This window comes from Doryrhamphus excisus, chromosome 5 (assembly GCF_030265055.1).
Source record: "Doryrhamphus excisus isolate RoL2022-K1 chromosome 5, RoL_Dexc_1.0, whole genome shotgun sequence".
NCBI classification, from domain to species: Eukaryota; Metazoa; Chordata; class Actinopteri; order Syngnathiformes; family Syngnathidae; genus Doryrhamphus; species Doryrhamphus excisus.
In genome coordinates, this window is record NC_080470.1 from 25,747,792 (window position 1) to 25,769,246 (window position 21,455).

The following is a 21,455-nucleotide window of genomic DNA, read 5'->3' on the forward strand; positions in this document are numbered from 1 at the left end:
TTTTTGTGTGTGGAGGTGGGGGGGGGGGGGTCTCACTGTGGAGGAGCAGTCATCACATAATAATAATAATTTAAAGTTTTGGTTGTGCGTGTGGGCAGGTAGAGGGGATTATTTGGCATTGAGCAGTCTGATGGCCAGGGGGAAGTAGCTGTCTCTAAACCTGGTTGTTCTGTTCAGAGCCTTCTCCCTGACGCCAGGCGAGAAAACAGTCCATGCTGGGGGTGTGTGGGGTCAGAGTAGATCCGATGGGCTCTTGATACGCAGCGGCTGTTTGCTATGTCCTTAATGGGGGGGAGCGGGGTCCCAATGATCTTCTCCGCTGTCCTCACCACTCTCTGCAGTAACATCCAGTCCGAGGCCTTGCAGCTCCCAGACCAGACGGAGATGCAGCTGGTCAGCAGGCTCTCGATGGTCCCTCTGTAGAAAGTGGTCAGGATAGGAGGGGAGAGGGAGGCTCTTCTCATCCGCCGCAGGAAGTGCAGTCGCTGCTGTGCCTTCTTTGCCAGAGAGGAGGCGTGAAGTGACCAGCCGAGGTTGTCCGTGATGTGCACCCCCAAGTACTTGGTTGTGCTCACAACTTCTACAGCTGTGTCGTTGATGCAGAGTGGAGTGTGGCTGGGCCTGGAACTCCTGAAGTCGACGATGATCTATTTTGTTTTGTCAACATTCAGGATCAGGTTGTTGCCTTGCACCAATCCACAAGGTACTTCACTTCCTCCCTGTAAGCCAGTTCGTTGTTGTTCTGAATGAGGCCCACAACTGTTGTGTCGTCCGCGTACTTCAGGATATGGTTGCTGCTGTATCTGGGGCGACAGTCATGGGTCATTAGGGTAAACAACAGGGGGCTGAGAACACATCCCTGAGGTGAGCCTGTGTTCAGGGAGATGACACTGGATGTGTTGTTGCCCACTCTGACATACTGGGTTCTATTTGTGAGGAAGTCAAGCAGCCAGTTGCACAGGGAGGTCTTGAGGCCCAGCGGCTCCAACTTGCATACCAGGTCCTGGGGGATGATCGTGTTGAATGCTGAGCTGAAGTCCAGGAACAGCATCCGTGCGTGGGTGTTTCTCCTCTCCAGGTGCTCCAGGCTCAGGTGGAGAGCAGTGGAGATGGCGTCCTCAGTGGAGCGGATGGGCTGGTATGCGAATTGGAATGGGTCGAGTGATGGGGTGAGTTTGGAGGTGATATGGTCCTTAACCACCCTCTCGAAGCATTTCATGATGGTGGATGTAAGTGCAAGGGGCCGAAAGTCATTTAGACATGTGATGGAGGATTTCTTGGGCACCGGAATTATTGTGGCAGACTTGAAACACGGGGGGAGGACAGCCTGGGCCAGTGAGGTGTTGAAGATGTCTGCACATTCCTTGATCACTGTTGGAATAAAGCTGTATATATCATGTAATCACATTCAATAAGCTTGCTTCATATTATCCAAGTTACTATTACATGCACATAGATCACACGTTTGCATAACTCATCACATTCCTTTAGACACTCAATAACAGGATGTCTCCTTGAGACATTCTGCTTTCTCAAAATATGCTTGATGTCTCCTTGAGACATTCAATAACAGAATGTCTCCTTGAACTATCTGTCTCTGCTTTCTATGTTGAAACCAGTCTCAACCATGTGAACTGTTCCCCCTCCCTTAGACGATTGAGACCTATGTAATAGGGCACACCTAAACTTTAATTAATAAAAAGAAGGAGAGCAGAGACTTTTTTCAGAGTAGGTTGGATGAATGTTACTGAACAGTCTCTGATCACTCTCCTTGCAAGCCTATATCTCACGTCTTTGTGTCTTCTTTCACAGTTGGTGATAATGTTTTGGGTTTAACCCTAACAATCACCCGTCCTGGAATGGCGTCAGGGCCTGCAGCTTTCTGAACGATGACCTCCCTCAGGACTCTCCACACTGCAGTGGTATCCAACTTGACTGTTCATCGGGGCTGTAGCCTTCCTCGCAGGGTTGTTGTTCAGAGCCTCAAACCTTCCAAAGAAGTTATTTAGCTCATTGAGGAAGCTGATGTCATTCTGGTGTGGCTTTGTAGCCAGTGACAGACTGGATGCCCCAGTTGTCTGGTGTTGCATGGGTCCTAGAAGAAGCTCTGAATCTTCTGACTGTGGGCACGCTTTGCTACTCTGATGGCACGGTTCAGATTTGCCCTTGCTGATCTGAGTGCCATCACATCACCAGATTTGAAAGCAACATTGCGTTCCTTCAGTCTTTCACGCACCTCCTTAGTCATCCAAGGTTTCTGGTTGGCCCGTGTGATGATGGTCTTGGTGACTGTAACCTCCTCCATACACCACTGTATGTAGCCTGCTACAGATGCAGCATACTCTCCCACGTTGGTCTGCTGGTTGTCTGTTGCAGCCTCTCTGAACATGTCCCATTCGGTACACTCAAAGCAGTCTTGCAGTGCAGACATACGTAGCTCCCTCTGGCCACACCCTCACCTTCTTCAAAGCAGGCTTTCTCTGGTGAGCAGGGGCTGTGGTATGCAGGAATTAGCATAACAGAGAGATGGTTTGAGGAGCCATGGTGGGGGCGGGGGACTGCTTTGAATGCTTTCTTGATGTTTGTGTAAACCAAGTCCAATGTATTCTCCCCTCTGGTAGCAAAATCCACATGCTGGTAAAAATTTGGAAGCACGGTCTTCATGTTGGCCTGGTTGAAATCTCCAGCAACAATAAACATTCTGTGTGTGGCTTGCATGTCACTGATGGCAGGGTAGAGTACATTCAGGGCTTGCTTACAGTTAGCATCAGGTGGAATGTAGATAGCAACAATGGTGACGCTGGTGAATTCTCGAGGTCGGTAGAAAGGTCTGCATCTCACAATCATAAACTCAATGTCCACACAGCAGTGACTGGAGACCTGGGTAGTGTTGGTACACCAGCTGTTATTAGTGTAGATGCAAACACCGCCCCCCCGGGTTTTACCAGTGAGCGCATGGCTCCTGTCCGACCTGAATGTTGCGAGGCCGTCCAGGCTAATGGCAGAATCAGGGACTGATTGCTTACAAAGTTTTAGTTTGTCTTTACTCATGTAACCGGTGGTGTTTGACGCATGCGTTGTGATGAAAGAGCACCGGGTTGCTGCAGTTGCTGCACTTTATTCTCGGCTGAAGGAAGAGAATAAACACGTTGTAGTCACAATGTGGTTGAGTAACGCACCTCTCTCACATGGAGATCATGAATAAAAAGGAAGTAGGAAGGAGTGGCCAAAACTTATATACACCGGAGGTGTTACACTAATTAGGAGCAGTAAGGGGTACACGGTGACGTTCTCAGCGTTCCACATAAACATGACACCACAAACACATCAGGTATCACTTAAATTTAACAGACATTTGTGTCATTATAACATGAACATATATACAATATTTTATGAATGTGCTTGATTTCAAAGGCATACGTAGCCAGTTTGGAGACTCAACGTTCTTCACAGGCATCCAGTTTTGGCTTAGTCAAGATGTGAGTGAGGGGATTGTTGTCCGACCAGACAGTAAATTTGTGACCTTTGAGCCAATGGCTAAATTTATCGCAAACCGCCCATTTAAGAGCCAAAAACTCCAGTCTGTGGGCAGGATAGTTCGCTTGACTGCTACTGAGAGTTTTGCTTGCGTACTTGGAACAGGACAGCACCCAGACCATCAAGGGAAGCATCGGTACAGAGGATGTCCGGGTGTGCCAGCACCACACTTTTGAGGAGGGCACTCTTGAGGTCTTGGAACGCCTTGTCACAAGCAGGAGTCCAATCCTGAGGAGATAATTTTCTAAAAGTGCTGCTCGTCTCCGCCCAAAGCAACCCTTGGCACTCCTCTTCTGTCCCACTGTCAAAGTGTAGAGCGGTTTTGCTATGGACGAACAGCCAGGAATGAAATGCTGATAGTATAAAGCACCATGCCAAGGAAGGAATGACTTGACCTTCTGCTGCGATGGGGTGCAGCCATCGTCTTCCATAAGGTCTGTCTTCTCGAAAGCTGAGATGACTTTCACTTTCTCCTGGTCAACTGAGACACCACTACTGTCCACCACATGACCAAGAAACCTCACAGACCTGCGCAAAAAGTAGCACTCCTTCTGTGCCAGCTTCAGGTTGTTCGTTAAACACATGGCATGATGTTGGGAGATTATAGGACAACCTTGGCACTTTCTAAACTTGAGGCTCTCTGTTAGGTGCTCGCATGATGACTATTAGCATGTTAGCATTTTAGCTAATTTGTAACTATGCATATGCAACTATGCATATGCATATTTAACTATGTCACAGTGTGTCTCTGTGTGGAGTTTGCATGTTCTTCCCATGCACGTGTGGGTTTTTTTTTCCTCCCACATACCAAAAACATGCTAGGTCAATTGGCGACTCTAAATCCATAGGTATGAATGTGAGTGTGAATGGTTGTTTGTCTATATGCCCTGTGACTGGCTGGCCACCAGTCCAGGGTGTACCCCGCCTCTCGCCCCAAGACAGCTGGGATAGGCTCCAGCACCTCCACGATCCTCATGAGGATAAGCGGTAGAACAGTGTTTTTCAACCTTTTTTGAGCCACGGCACGTTTTTTACATTGGAAAAATCTTGTGGCACACCCCTAACCAAAAATGTTCCAAAATGTCACCATGACCTCACACGTGCATCAAAAAGTATATGGGAGGAACAAGGTAGGTGTTGCCACACGGACCAATATTACATTATATTATTTTACATATAATATTACATTGCTCTGCCAGTCTTTACACCACAGACACTCAACAGTAGCCACATTTTTACATGACGAGTTTTCTCTTTCCAAATGACCTTTCGGGAAACAATGGTATCCATGGAAAGGAATATTCCAATCTCTTGTCTACATGCACCATGAAATTCAACCAGAATAGTCAATGGGTCATGTGCAGTAAAACGTAAACATCAACATCACGTGATACCGGCTTCCCAGAGTTTTTCTTTCACTTGTTGCAATAACTCTGTATTGTCAGTTTTTCATCTGTCCAGTCTTGAAATTTAGTTTGAATCAAAAACAAACTTTGCTTAGTCCAATGCCGATTGCTGGCCTCCATTTTTAAAACTGAAGAACGTCTGGATCTGCGTGTTATGTCATATCTGAGCATGCGCTGAAAGAACGCACACGGGATAAATTTAAACAGGAAAAGATCACATTCAATCTTGCTAATATTTTATTATTAAACTCGGGACATGTTTTCTAATGATATATATTCTTTTTTAATAAAACTGGAATTGTGAATAAAGTATAGAAGGGTTTAGATTCTGTTTCACAGATGGCGGTAATGCACATGAAAGCTGCTTGCCAACCGCCAATAAACAACAGAAGAAGAAAAACACCACGAAGAAGAACGTACCCTGACAGATTTCCGTTTGAGCGGGTACAAGACACCTGAATTGGATTGGTTAAAGGAATATTCCATCCCTGTTCAATTCTTTCTGTTTGAGCAAATACACCAAATGCAATTGGAATATTTGGGTCCATATATTCATGGCTATTGACATAATATTTGCAAATGATGATTAATCAATGTTAACTATAAAAAGTGATATTGGATAATTCCTCACGGCACACCTGGCAGTTTCTCAAGGTACACTAGTGTGCCGCGGCACAGTGGTTGAAAATCACTGCGGTAGAAAACGAATGAATGAACAAAATGTCATAGGAGAAAAACAAAATGTTGTTCTGGTTGTAAAAGCGTGTGTGTGCATTGGTAGTAAAGTGGTGTGTGTACATTTTTAGATGCCGTCAACACCATCACCGCCTTGCAGTCCAGAGACAGTGCTTTAGAGAGACATCTGTGCAAAGTCCTCAATGCCACTACTGCACATTGTCCTGGATGAAACCAGCCCGTTAATTTTAACACAGGAAATGTATACACCTACTAGATCTACTGTAAAGTTGCATTGATAAAACAAGGCTAATGTAAGCTTTTCTATGGTAAAAACTAACATGATTACACAAATGTATGTTAACACAACAAATAAATTTCAGGATTGTGGCACAGAAGCTGGTCGACACATTCGTACTGTCCTGGCCACTCACTCCCAGATGGATTTGACGATTGCACTCGCAATATTCAGTGCACGTTTATGGCACTGACGTTCTTGGCCTACCATGCTGAGGGGTTTCATTTTGATGCAGACATTCTTGACAGAGTTCTTGAAAATGGAGACGCACTCTACGGGTGGACAGTATGTGGGCTAGAACTACGTTTAATCAGCAATCATTTAACCAAAGAGGAAATGCCAAAGATAGTTCACACCGACAACAATGCATACACGGTTACACAGTTGGAGCCGAAACTTGGTTTGGTGAGGGATCGCAGCAATTCCCTAATAGATCCGTATTTGTTGCCACTTGCCAGACAACTTGAGTGCCTCTCACAAGATGTCACTCATGCTTTTCTGCTTGTGGCTCCAGAGTGCTTTGCGGTCTTTCGTGATAGGTCAGGATGCTATGGTTTTTTTGATTTGTCGATCTTCAGTAGGTTTGCCAGACCCAAACAGAACTGTGATTATGATGATATGATGATGATAGTCGACCATGTGCATGAGCTCCTTTCAGATCGCAGACCCGATGCAAACTACGAGTTGGTACCGGTTTCCTTTGGATTAGAACAGATAGCAAGTGACAGACAGGTGCAGTTGGATGTCGTAAGTATTTCAGAGCCCACCAAAGTAACAGATGCAGCAATAAGAGAATGTGTTGAGACAGATCACGAGGAGCTGATAGTACCACCATGCGTCCATGTACAAACAGATTTTTCCAAAGTGAGTAAAACGAGGTGACGGACCGCTATGAAAGAGGCACTCAAGTGCCAACAATGTAGACCGTATGAAGCTTCAAAAGAACCCGATCCCCGTGAAAAAAAACATCTACAAATGAAGGTCAAGTATGTATCAGACACTAATTACCGTCAACAAAAATTGAACAGCTTTACATTAAATAGAAGCTTTAGCTTTAATTAAACAGCTAAACAGAATATGCACGTAGCTGAAAAATACCACAGAAGTCTGACAACCAAAAATACTTTAATGTCAGCATATGTTGGGAAAAAGTATCAATCTGATCTGGCTTTTGTTGAACGACAGAAGCTGACCTCAGGGAAGGGTATCACCTGGATCCAGATATTCAGGTGAGACGAATGTTATATCAGAGGGAGCGGTATCACCGGGATCCAGCTTTCCAGGCAAGATATAGGGTGTATCTAAGAGATAAATATCGCAACCAACCAGGTTTTAAGCAAAGGTGGGCTGTTTTCATGAAAACATGGATGCAGAAGTATAGAAACAATCCTCATTTTCAAAATAAGAAATATGTGAGAGATAGTAATAGACATTCTAATGTAAGGCTACATCATGTTAAGCGTTGCGAAAAGAACCGTCTTAATGGGCAGCGTATTCGGCACAAATTACAATGCGCACTTCAAATAAAGAATAAATACATGACTAGAACTCAACATTCAGCCAACAATGTGCAGGATCCAGCAAGCGCTGTAATGAAAGCAGCAATATCGTCGTTCCGCGAAAGAGTCGCACATGGGCCCACATATGTTTGTACTGTATGCCACCGTGCTCTTTTCCTAAATCAGGTACAGAAATGCAATCGAGGAAAATATAGCGACAACCATGACATAGTGGCCGCCAGCTTGACAGGTAAATATGTTCACGTCTGCAACAACATTTGTTCTGCCCCATGCACTGCCCCGCAAGAGAGAAAGCAGGAATGGATATGTCACTCCTGTGACTCCCACCTCAGGAGATGTGCAATGCCACCTCTGGCAGTTGCAAATAAGTTGGATCTGGCACCCATTCCCCAAGAGCTGTCCGATTTAAATGTACTCGAGAGACAGCTGATAGCAAAAATTATACCTTTTGCAAAAATTGTAGCATTGCCCAAAGGACGGCAACGAGCTGTTCATGGCTCAGTAGTGTGCGTACCGTCGGAAATGGAAGCAGCAGTGAACTCACTACCTAGGCCACGTAGCGAAGCTCAACTGCTGCAGGTAAAGCTGAAGAGACGCCTTCGGTATAAAGGACATCAGCATTTTTATACAGTAAATATGGCGAATGTTATAGCTGGGCTCAGGACGCTGATACACACTCATCCACAGTACAGGGATGTGTGCATCAATGAGAGTGCAGCAGCTGAAAGTGTCCTTGAAGGGGAAGAGGAGCCATCCGCCCCGCCGTCATCATCCTTGCAGCAAGAGGCCAGCAACGCCCAAGTTACGCAGGCACAGCATGTTGAATGTGATCAGGAGGAACTTCGGCCGGGCCTCATGCTCGATACATGCATGCAGCCGCTTGACATTGCACAGGAAAGTCTTTCATTTGGGGATGGGATATTCAGCATTGCTCCTGCCCAACAAAACAAGCCTGTTGGATTTTTTGCTGTGCCGCAGCTGGAGGCCATGGCCTTTCCTGTTCTGTTCCCAACGGGAAAGAACACAATGGATGAGGAGAGGATCGTTAAAGTATCACCGAGTTCTTACTTCAACACCAGATTGTTTTCAGTTGATCCACGCTTTGCTGAAGATCAGGGCTACCTTTTCTTTGCCCAATTTGTCATTGAAACGTACATGGCCAATAACAGCATGTCGATTCAGTCGCGGAAAGGAAAACCTCACACTGCGGATGGGAGGAAAATTCTGAACCGGATGATCCAGGACAAGGAGGCGTTGGAGCGGCTCATACAGAACAGGGAAGCGACCAGATTTATGCAGCCACTCCGAGGAACACCAGCATACTGGGAGAAAGCTCACCGGGAGCTCCACGCAATGGCCAGGCAGTTGGGGAAGCCAACATTTTTTCTTACCTTTTCTGCGGCGGAAATGAGATGGCCTGAAGTCACTGCTGTTATAAAAGCGCAGCAAGGCCAACAGGAGGGTCACTTTTCAGATCTGGACTGGAACGCTAAATGCGAGATTCTCCGCAGCAATCCAGTCACGGTCATGCGCATGTTTGAGAAAAGGGTAGATGCTCTCTTAGAGCTTATTCTGTCTCCTGCGCAGCCCATCGGCCCAGTCAAGGACTACTTTTATCGTGTTGAGTTTCAAGCACGAGGAAGTCCTCATATACACATGGTGGTGTGGATAAAGGATGCACCGGTGATCGAGGAACCAGATCCCATCTACTGTGGCGAAGTGGTCGAATTCATCGACCGTTATATCACCTGCCACATTCCCAATCAAACCAAGGATCCGGAACTCCATGAAGTGGTTACGAGTGTTCAAACTCACAGCCGCAGTCACACCAAATCTTGCCGAAAAGGAAATGTCTCCTGTCGTTTTGGATTCCCTAAACTGCCCATGGATGTCACCACAATTACCTTTCCCTTTGAGGACCCGACCAGTGATGACGAAGAGGAAAACGATGACCCCAAGAAGAAGAGACGGAAGGAGGAAGACGCCCGTGCCAAAAGGACCAAGTTGGCGAAGAAACAGAGGGAGTCCAAGGAAAAGCTGAAACAGCTAAGAGAGCGTCTTATGGACACACAGGTTCCGGAGGATTTGACAGACCTGCTCGACTCGTGCCAGCTGACCCTGGGTCAGTATAAGCACTACGTTGAGAACCTCAGTACTGGGATGGCTGTCCACTTGAAGCGTACACCGCAAGAAAGTTGGACTAATGCCTACAACCCCCATCTGCTGCGTGCGTGGAACGCCAACATGGACATCCAGTATATTCTGGATGATATCAGCTGCATCATGTACATGATGTCTTACATCTCCAAGCCGGAGCACGAGATGACAGAGTTCCTCAAATCTGTCATCAAGGACGTGCAAAAGTCCGATGTCAACCAGAAGGAGGAGATGCAAAAGATCATGCAGGTGTATTCAAAGCACAGAGAGGTAAGTGCTCAGGAAGCAGTGGCACGAACATGCAGTTTGCCCCTGAAGAAGTCCTCACGCAATGTGGTGTTCCTCCAAACCGACGAGGACGGTTTCCGAATGAGTCTGCCCATGAGTCGGCTTATGACCATGCACCCAGATTCAGCTGAAGTGTGGATGTCAAGTTTGCCGGAAAAGTACGCCAACAGACCACGTACGCAGGCGTTTGAGTCTATGTGTCTGGCAGAGTTTGCGTCTGATTACCGGGTGGTCTACGGTCACCAGAGAGAAGGGCCAAATGTCATTCCCCTTTTGAACGACATGGGTTGCATTCAGAAGAGGACCAGGGGAAAACCTGCCGTCATAAGATACACGCGGTTTTCCATGACAAAGTTTCCTGAAAAATATTTCAGGGCCCTTCTCAAACTCTACTTGCCCCACAGGACGGACCGTGAGTTGACCAGCGACTCCCACCCAACGTATGAGTCATTCTACCTGGACGGATGGTCAAGGCTAGGTCCTGCAAAGGCCATCGTTGATGAGAAAATGAAGCGGTTTGAGGGCCAAGCGAAGAAACTGGACAAGGCTTTGGAGCGACTCCAACAGGAAGGTCCAGCTGTTAATGCGTGGAACTCTTTTGCGCCAGAGGTGGAAGCAGAGCGCCTGGAATGTCTTGCTGCGCTGAAGGCCATGATGCCAAACGCAGCGGACGAGCGGGATGAGCAGGATGATGTTCCTGCTTATCAGGCTGACCTTTCCGGCGCCCCAGCACTGCCGGCCTTTGAAGCACCCCAGTTGAGTCCGGACTTTGTGAGGAGGATGTACCGCAGCCTTAACATCATGCAGGCTTCCGTCTTCTATGCCGTACGCGACTGGTGTTTGCAGCGCGTTTCTGATTGCGACCTTGAGCCCTTTCATTATTTCATCTCAGGGGGAGCTGGATGTGGTTAGTCGCATGTCATCAAGTGCATTTACCAGGAGGCCACCAAGATTTTTCGGCAGCTTCCTGGCATTCGTACCGATGCGGATTTGTCTCAGCCCACGGTTTTGTTGACGTCATTTACCGGCACAGCTGCGTTCAACATTTCTGGGAAAACCCTTCACTCGGTCTTGAAGCTCCCAAGAAGTTTGAGGCCTCCATATCAAGGACTCGGCAACGCACTGGACACCTTGCGGGTGAGTCTTTCCAACGTGCAGATTTTAATCATTGATGAAATATCAATGGTCTCCAAGGATCTTTTTGCGTATGTCCACTGGCGGTTCCAGCAAGTCAAGGGCAACCGGAAGACCTTTGGAGGGATCTCTGTGCTTGTAGTTGGGGACTTTTACCAGCTGCCACCTCTTGGAAGGGCCAAACCCCTCTGTGTGTATGAGGATAATGTCCTTGACCTCTGGACCAACTTTCAGTTGGTCCGGCTTACAGAGATCATGCGACAGAAGGAGGACCTGACCTTTGCCCAGCTTTTGAACAGGGTAAGGGAAAAGCGGAAGGAGGAGCCCTTGTATGAAAGTGACCGGGCTTTACTGCAGCAGGCTACTGTCGAAACATCGCAGTGTCACACCAGTACGCTCCACATTTTTGCAACCAATAAGGAGGTTGACGAACACAACCGTGCAACTGTGGCAGCTTTGAAACTGAATGTGGTCGACATTCCGGCAGAAAACTACAGAAAAGACCCCCGGACCGGACAATTGGTCATCGTGTCCAACATGATAACCGGGAGGAAAAGAGATCTGCCCGACAACCTGCAAGCCGCTGTAGGAGCGCGAGTCATGATCATCCGGAACTTGGACATTGAGGATGGTCTCGTGAACGGCACCTTCGGGACCATCATGAACATTGTCCGTGGACCACAGGCCGCTGTTACTTTTCTTGGCATTTCTTTGGACAATCCTGGAGCAGGCCTGAAATTTCGGAAGAAACTTCAGGGACCCGGGGACGATTTGGCCTACATTGAAAAGTCAGAGGAAAGTTTAAGCATCAAAGGACTGGTGAGGCGGCAATTCCCGGCAAAACTGGCCTTTGGATGCACGGCGCACAAAGTGCAAGGCATGACGCTATCTTCTGCGGTCGTATCTCTGAAGCGCGTGTTTGAACCTGGAATGGCCTACGTCGCTCTAAGTCGCACGACCTCGCTCCAGGGACTGAAGATCATGGACTTGGATGAGAAGAAAATATATGCTGATCCCACCATTGCTTTGGCAATGGACAGCATGTTGCACGCTTCTTTCTTGTCTGTCAGACCGCTGTTGCACTTTGAACAAGGGCCTTCTCCGACTTTGAAGATTGTCCACCATAACACAGAGGGCCTCGCGTGTCACATGGAGGACATCAAATCTCATCATGAGCTGAGACTGGCTGATGTGCTTTGTTTGACGGAAACGCATTTGTCTGGTTCCATCTCGCCGCACTTGCAGCTGGAGGGCTACGCTGTTTTTGTACGGAACAGACGTGTTTCCTACTTAAACAGGCCAGACATGGCTGCGAAAGAGGGAGGCGGAGTTGCAGCCGTCGGAGGGAACTCCAAGGCCAGCCCCTTCGGTTTGTCCAGAATGTGCCAGACCTTGAATTCTTGGTGGTTAAAGTCACGGTGCCGATCACGGCTGTGGTGGCTACTGTTTATCGACCACCGAACTTGAGTCTGGGCACATTTCTACCTAATTTGACAAACCTCTTGGACACCTTGGCAATGATGGAAAGCCACCCCATTGTTGTTTGTGGCGACTTCAACGAGGACCTGCTTTCGAAACGTAAGAAGCCTATACTGGAGTTGTTTGAGTCCAGAGGCTATACTCAGCTCATCGGCAAGGCAACAACTGGCAAGCAGACACTTATTGATCACATTTACATTTCTCAACCGCAGTCTTGCATTCAGTCAGGTGTTCTGCATTCTTACTACAGTTACCACAGTCCGGTGTACTGTATCTTAACATCTTTGTAGGCCCTGGTCTGGTCTACACATGCTGTCTTGTCCCCAATGAACATTTGCTTGCAATGACCATGTGGCCATTTCTTCCCCTCCATCCATCCACGCCATCTCACATACGTAAGTACTCCGTGCTTGTGTCCTGAAGGCTAGGTATGCTGTACCTCTGCTCATGGGCTGCCTTTCAGAAATGCAGCTGCACACGCTTTAGCCCCAACCGGAAGAAATCGCTTTATTATATGTAGTAGATACATACGCTAGTCAGAATTACTGTATTATCATCTCTGAACGGGCAGTGTTGGCGCAGTCATGTTCTCCATGTTCTCCCTATTCCTGAAACTTCATGTCACTTATATGATGGAACATTCTAATAACTTGTCTCTCTCTCTCTCTCTCCCCTGTAGTAGGCACTGTTGCATGAATAGCCTGTTCGAGGCTGTTATGTTATACTCGGTCATAGCATTACTTTCAGCTTTTTCAATTACTGACTTGTTACTAACCTGTCTCTCTTTCTCTCCCCTGTAGTAGGCACTGCTGCATGAAGACATGAGAACGGTTATCGGTATCAGCGTTGCTGATATGTAGTCATCGGACCTCTTTTTTTTTTCCCGCAATATATAATATTGACAAAGTATATAGTGTGTTTGGGTGTGTGTGTGTATATACAGTATGTATATGACTGATTTATTTGACTAACTTGTCTCTCTTTCTCTCCCCTGTAGTAGGCACTGCTGCACAAAGAGCTGAGAACAGCAAAGCTCAAAGATTTGTATTAGTGGCAGTACATTTTACACAATATATAACATGTATAAAGTGTATATGTATATGACAGGTACTGATAACATTTGACTAACTTGTCTCTCTTTCTCTCCCCTGTAGTAGGCGCTGCTGCATGAAAAGCTGAGAAAAGCAAAGCTCATAGATTTGTAGTAGTCGCAGTACTTTTCCGCAATATGTCACGTGGAGTCTATATATTGGGGATGCTCGGCATATGAGTATCCCAACTGACTTCCTGTGTGAGGACTAAGCCTAGCAAAACAGAAGGATGCTAAGGATAAAAAGCTGATAGAGTGTCAGATTTGTGATTTGTGTGTTTTACAGCTACAGAGGAGAACAGGTTCAACTCGCATTCTGATACCAACTGCAGGACATGACAGAAAAGGTGTGTTGACAATTTGTTTTCTGATTTGACAATTAAGAATTCAGTCTTGATACAATTTTTACTGGGTTTGTGTGTGTGTGTCTGTTTAGGGAAAAGACAAGTCTTTACAGAAACATTTCCCGGACGTGTTAATACTTCATTCCTGTTTTAATACGTAGTTACCTACCACATACATATGTTCACTATGCCTTTTTGTTCTCAAGCGTTTGCACCTTTATGTATAAAGACCATTATTATGCATAATCATGCTGTACCAAACATTTTTCTGTTGTAACCTAAACGGTCGAGACAGACGGCTGCCCCACTGAGCCTGGGTTCTGTCCAAGGTTTCTTCCCAAGTGGGAGTTTTTCCTTGCCTCCGTTGCCAGGTGCTTGCTCATGTGGGTTTCTGTTGTTCATTTATGACAAACTTTTTTTTTAGAACAGCACATAGAAAACGAGAATTTACAGACTTTTCACAGCCTTTTAGCTCAGCCATACGGCCACGTAGAAACGTGATTGATGGCTCATTTTTGAGATAAACGTCTGAACTCTCTCTGTGGCTAAATGCTAATTGCTAGCATGTTAGCATGTTAGCATTTAAGCTAATTTACTCATGTCTAAAGGCAAATACACACATGGCATGATGTAGGGAGGTTATAGGACAACCTTGGCACTTTCTAAACTTGAGGGTCTCTTGCTAGGTGCTAGCATGTTAGCCGTTAGCATGTTAGCATTTAAGCTAATTTACTCACGTTTAAAGGCATATACACACATGCATGATGCAGGGACGTTATAGGACATCCTTGGCACTTTCTAAACTTGAGGCTCTCTTGCTAGGTGCTAGCATGATAACTGTTAGCATGTTAGCATTTAAGCTAATTTACTCATGTTTAAAGGCAAATACACACATGGCATGATGTAGGGAGGTTATAGGACAACCTTGGCACTTTCTAAACTTGAGGCTCTCTTGCTAGGTGCTAGCATAATGATTGTTAGCATGTTAGCATTTAAGCTAATTTACTCAAGTTTAAAGGCAATTACACACTTGGCATGATGTGGGGACACTATGGGACTGCATCAACTTTTTCCGTACTTGAGGCTTTCTTGCTAGGTGCTACCGCGGTAGCCGTTGGCGCACCGGGCCCGAGGTTCACAGCACAGGTGGCCAGTCCATCAAAATTTCCGCGGGAATTTTCTAGTTATTCCGTATATCTTAATCTTCCACTTTTTGCGCGCGTAATGCGGCCAAAACCGCAAGAAGGACCCCCACACATGTTACACCGCCGGAAACGTGGCGCTCGGGACTACAGCGGTATTTAATTTTTGGAAAGTTTTGTGTAACCATGGCGACGCTATTAACGAAAACGTTAAAAAATGGGCCACTTGATTAGGGAATCGCTGTTCTATTTTTAGAACAGCACATAGAAAACGAGAATTTACAGACTTTTCACAGCCTTTTAGCTCAGCCATACGGCCACGTAGAAACGTGATTGATGGCTCATTTTTGAGATAAACGTCTGAACTCTCTCTGTGGCTAAATGGTAATTGCTAGCATGTTAGCATGTTAGCATTTAAGCTAATTTACTCATGTCTAAAGGCAAATACACACATGGCATGATGTAGGGAGGTTATAGGACAACCTTGGCACTTTCTAAACTTGAGGGTCTCTTGCTAGGTGCTAGCATGTTAGCCGTTAGCATGTTAGCATTTAAGCTAATTTACTCACGTTTAAAGGCATATACACACATGCATGATGCAGGGACGTTATAGGACATCCTTGGCACTTTCTAAACTTGAGGCTCTCTTGCTAGGTGCTAGCATGATAACTGTTAGCATGTTAGCATTTAAGCTAATTTACTCATGTTTAAAGGCAAATACACACATGGCATGATGTAGGGAGGTTATAGGACAACCTTGGCACTTTCTAAACTTGAGGCTCTCTTGCTAGGTGCTAGCATAATGATTGTTAGCATGTTAGCATTTAAGCTAATTTACTCAAGTTTAAAGGCAATTACACACTTGGCATGATGTGGGGACACTATGGGACTGCATCAACTTTTTCCGTACTTGAGGCTTTCTTGCTAGGTGCTACCGCGGTAGCCGTTGGCGCACCGGGCCCGAGGTTCACAGCACAGGTGGCCAGTCCATCAAAATTTCCGCGGGAATTTTCTAGTTATTCCGTATATCTTAATCTTCCACTTTTTGCGCGCGTAATGCGGCCAAAACCGCAAGAAGGACCCCCACACATGTTACACCGCCGGAAACGTGGCGCTCGGGACTACAGCGGTATTTAATTTTTGGAAAGTTTTGTGTAACCATGGCGACGCTATTAACGAAAACGTTAAAAAATGGGCCACTTGATTAGGGAATCGCTGTTCTATTTTTAGAACAGCACATAGAAAACGAGAATTTACAGACTTTTCACAGCCTTTTAGCTCAGCCATACGGCCACGTAGAAACGTGATTGATGGCTCATTTTTGAGATAAATGTCTGAACTCTCTCTGTGGCTAAATGCTAATTGCTAGCATGTTAGCATGTTAGCATTTAAGCTAATTTACTCATGTCTAAAGGCAAATACACACATGGCATGATGTAGGGAGGTCATAGGACAACCTTGGCAGTTTCTAAACTTGAGGCTCTCTTGCTAGGTGCTAGCATGTTAGCCGTTAGCATGTTAGCATTTAAGCTAATTTACTCATGTCTAAAGGCAAATACACACATGGCATGATGTAGGGAGGTTATAGGACAACCTTGGCACTTTCTAAACTTGAAACCCTCTTGCTAGGTGCTAACATGGTAGCCGTTAGCATGTTAGCATTTAAGCTAATTTACTCATGTCTAAAGGCAAATACACACATGGCATGATGTAGGGATGTTATAGGACAACCTTGGCACTTTCTAAACTTGGGACTCTCTTGCTAGGTGCTAGCATGATGACTGTTAGCATGTTAGCATTTAAGGTAATTTGCTCATGTTTAAAGGCAAATACACATATGCATGATGCAGGGACGTTATAGGACATCCTTGGCAGTTTCTAAACTTGAGGCTGTCTTGCTAGGTGCTAGCATGTTAGCCGTTAGCATGTTAGCATTTGAGCTAATATACTCATGTCTAAAGGCAAATACACACATGGCATGATGTAGGGAGGTTATAGGACAACCTTGGCACTTTCTAAACTTGAGGGTCTCTTGCTAGGTGCTAGCATGATAACTGTTAGCATGTTAGCATTTAAGCAAATTTACTCACGTTTAAAGGCATATACACACATGGCATGATATAGGGAGGTTGAAGGACAACCTTGGCACTTTGTAAACTTGAAACTCTCTTGCTAGGTGATAGCATGTTAGCCGTTAGCATGTTAGCATTTAAGCTAATTTACTCATGTCTTCAGACAAATACACACATGGCATGGTGTAGGGAGGTTATAGGACAACCTTGGCGCTTTCTAAACTTGAGGCTCTCTTGCTAGGTGCTAGCATGATGACTGTTAGCATGTTAGCATTTAAGCTAATTTGCTCATGTTTAAAGGCAAATACACACATGCATGATGCAGGGACGTCATAGGACATCCTTGGCAGTTTCTAAACTTAAGGCTGTCTTGCTAGGTGCTAGCATGTTAGCATTTAAGCTAATTTACTCATGTCTAAAGGCAAATACACACATGGCATGATGTAGGGAGGTTATAGGACAACCTTGGCACTTTCTATACTTGAGGTTCTCTTCCTAGGTGCTAGCATGATAACTGTTAGCATGTTAGCATTTAAGCTAATTTACTCACGTTTAAAGGCAAATACACACATGGCATGATGTAGGGAGGTTATAGGACAACCTTGGCACTTTTTAAACTTAAGGCTGTCTTGCTAGGTGCTAGCGTGGTAGCCGTTAGCATGTTAGCATTTAAGCTAATTTACTCATGTCTAAAGGCAAATACACACAACGCATGTTGTAGGGAGGTTATAGGACAACCTTGGCACTTTCTAAACTTGAGGCTCTCTTGCTAGGTGCTAGCATAATGATTGTTAGCATGTTAGCATTTAAGCTAATTTACTCACGTTTAAAGGCAAATACACACATGGCATGATATAGGGAGGTTATAGGACAACCTTGGCACTTTCTAAACTTGAGGCTCTCTTGCTAGGTGCTAGCATAATGATTGTTAGCATGTTAGCATTTAAGCTAATTTACTCACGTTTAAAGGCAAATACACACATGGCATGATGTAGGGAGGTTATAGGACAACCTTGGCACTTTCTAAACTTGGGACTCTCTTGCTAGGTGCTAGCATGATGACTGTTAGCATGTTAGCATTTAAGCTAATTTGCTCACGTTTAAAGGCAAATACACACATGCATGATGCAGGGACGTCATAGGACATCCTTGGCAGTTTCTAAACTTAAGGCTGTCTTGCTAGGTGCTAGCATGTTAGCATTTAAGCTAATTTACTCATGTCTAAAGGCAAATACACACATGGCATGATGTAGGGAGGTTATAGGACAACCTTGGCACTTTCTAAACTTGAGGCTCTCTTGCTAGGTGCTAGCATGACGACTGTTAGCATGTTAACATTTTAGCTAATTTACTCACATTTAAAGGCAAATACATACATGGCATGATGTAGGGAGGTTATAGGACAACCTTGGCACTTTCTAAACTTGGGACTCTCTTGCTAGGTGCTAGCATGATGACTGTTAGCATGTTAGCATTTAAGCTAATTTGCTTATGTTTAAAGGCAAATACACACATGCATGATGCAGGGACGTTATAGGACAACCTTGGCAGTTTCTAAACTTGAGGCTGTCTTGCTAGGTGCTAGCATGTTAGCCGTTAGCATGTTAGCATTTAAGCTAATTTGCTCATGTCTAAAGGCAAATACACAGATGGCATGATGTAGGGAGGTTATAGGACAACCTTGGCACTTTCTAAAGTTGGGACTCTCTTGCTAGGTGCTAGCATGATGACTGTTAGCATGTTAGCATTTAAGCTAATTTGCTCATGTTTAAAGGCAAATACACACATGCATGATGCAGGGACGTTATTGGACATCCTTTGCAGTTTCTAAACTTGAGGCTGTCTTGCTATGTGGTAGCATGTTAGCCGTTAGCATGTTAGCATTTAAGCTAATTTGCTCATGTCTAAAGGCAAATACACAGATGGCATGATGTAGGGAGGTTATAGGACAACCTTGGCACTTTCTAAAGTTGGGACTCTCTTGCTAGGTGCTAGCATAATGATTGTTAGCATGTTAGCATTTAAGCTAATTTACTCACGTTTAAAGGCAAATACACACATGGCATGATGTGGGGAGGTTATAGGACAACCTTGGCACTTTCTAAACTTGGGACTCTCTTGCTAGGTGCTAGCATGATGACTGTTAGCATGTTAGCATTTAAGCTAATTTGCTTATGTTTAAAGGCAAATACACACATGCATGATGCAGGGACGTTATAGGACAACCTTGGCAGTTTCTAAACTTGAGGCTGTCTTGCTAGGTGCTAGCATGTTAGCCGTTAGCATGTTAGCATTTAAGCTAATTTGCTCATGTCTAAAGGCAAACACACAGATGGCATGATGTAGGGAGGTTATAGGACAACCTTGGCACTTTCTAAAGTTGGGACTCTCTTGCTAGGTGCTAGCATGATGACTGTTAGCATGTTAGCATTTAAGCTAATTTGCTCATGTTTAAAGGCAAATACACACATGCATGATGCAGGGACGTTATTGGACATCCTTTGCAGTTTCTAAACTTGAGGCTGTCTTGCTATGTGGTAGCATGTTAGCCGTTAGCATGTTAGCATTTAAGCTAATTTGCTCATGTCTAAAGGCAAATACACACATGGCATGATGTAGGGAGGTTATAGGACAACCTTGGCACTTTCTAAACTTAAGACTCTCTTGCTAGGTGCTAGCATGATGGCTGTTAGCATGTTAGCATATAAGCTAATTTGCTAATGTTTAAAGGCAAATACACACATGCATGATGCAGGGACGTTATAGGACATCCTTGGCAGTTTCTAAACTTGAGGCTGTCTTGCTAGGTGCTAGCATGTTAGCCGTTAGCATGCTAGCATTTAAACTAATTTACTCATGTCTAAAGTAAAATACACACATGGCATGATGTAGGGAGTTTATAGGACAACCTTGGCACTTTCTAAACTTGAGGCCCTCTTGGTAGTTGCTAGCATGTTAGCCGTCAGCATGTTAGCATTTAAGCTAATTTACTCATGTCTAAAGGCAAATACACACATGGCATGATGTAGGGAGGTTATAGGACAACCTTGGCACTTTCTAAACTTGAGGCTCTCTTGCTAGGTGCTAGCATGATGACTGTTAGCATGTTAGCATTTAAGCTACTTTGCTCATGTTTAAAGGCAAATTAACACATGCATGATGCAGGGACGTTATAGGACATCCTTGGCACTTTCTAAACTTGAGGCTCTCTTGCTAGGTGCTAGCATAATGCCTGTTAGCATGTTAGCATTTAAGCTAATTTACTCATGTCTACAGGCAAATACACACAGAGCATGGTGTAGGGATGTTACAGGACAACCTTGGCACTTTCTAAAGTTGAGGTTCTCTTGCTAGGTGCTAGCATGATAACTGTTAGCATGCTAGCATTTAAGCTAATTTACTCATGCCTAAAGGCTACTAAGCACATGTCATGATGTGGGGAGGTTATAGGACAACCTTGGTACTTTCTAAACTTGAGGCCCTCTTGCTAGGTGCTAGCATGATGACTGTTAGCATGTTAGCATTTTAGCTAATTTACTCATGTCTAGAGGAAAATACACACATGGCATGATGTGGGGACACTGTAGGACTGCCCCAAACTTTTCAGGACCTGAGGCTGTTTTGCTATGTGTTAGCACGGTAGCCGTTAACATGTTAGCATTTTAGCTAATTTACTCAAGTTTAAAGGCAAATACACACTTGGCATGATGTGGGGACACTATGGGACTGCATCAACCTTTTCCGCACTTGAGGCTTTCTTGCTAGGTGTTAGCATGATGACTGTTAGCATGTTAGCATTTAAGCTAATTTGCTCATGTTTAAAGGCAAATACACACATGACATGATGTAGGGAGGTTATAGGACAACCTTGGCTGTTTCTCAACTCGATGCTCTCTTGCTAGGTGCTAGCATGGTAGCCGTTAGCATTTTACCATTTAAGCTAATTTACTTATGTCTAAAGGCAAATACACACATGGCATGATGTAGGGAGGTTATAGGACAACCTTGGCACTTTCTAAACTTGAGGCTCTCTTGCTAGGTGCTAGCATGATAACTGTTAGCATGTTAGCATTTAAGCTAATTTACTCACGTTTAAAGGCAAATACACACATGGCGTGATATAGGGAGGTTATAGGACAACCTTGGCACTTTCTAAACTTGAAACCCTCTTGCTAGGTGCTAGCAAGGTAGCCGTTAGCATGTTAGCATTTAAGCTAATTTACTCATGTCTAAAGGCAAATACACACATGGCATGATGTAGGTAGGTTATAGGACAACCTTGGCACTTTTTCAACTTGATGCTCTCTTGCTAG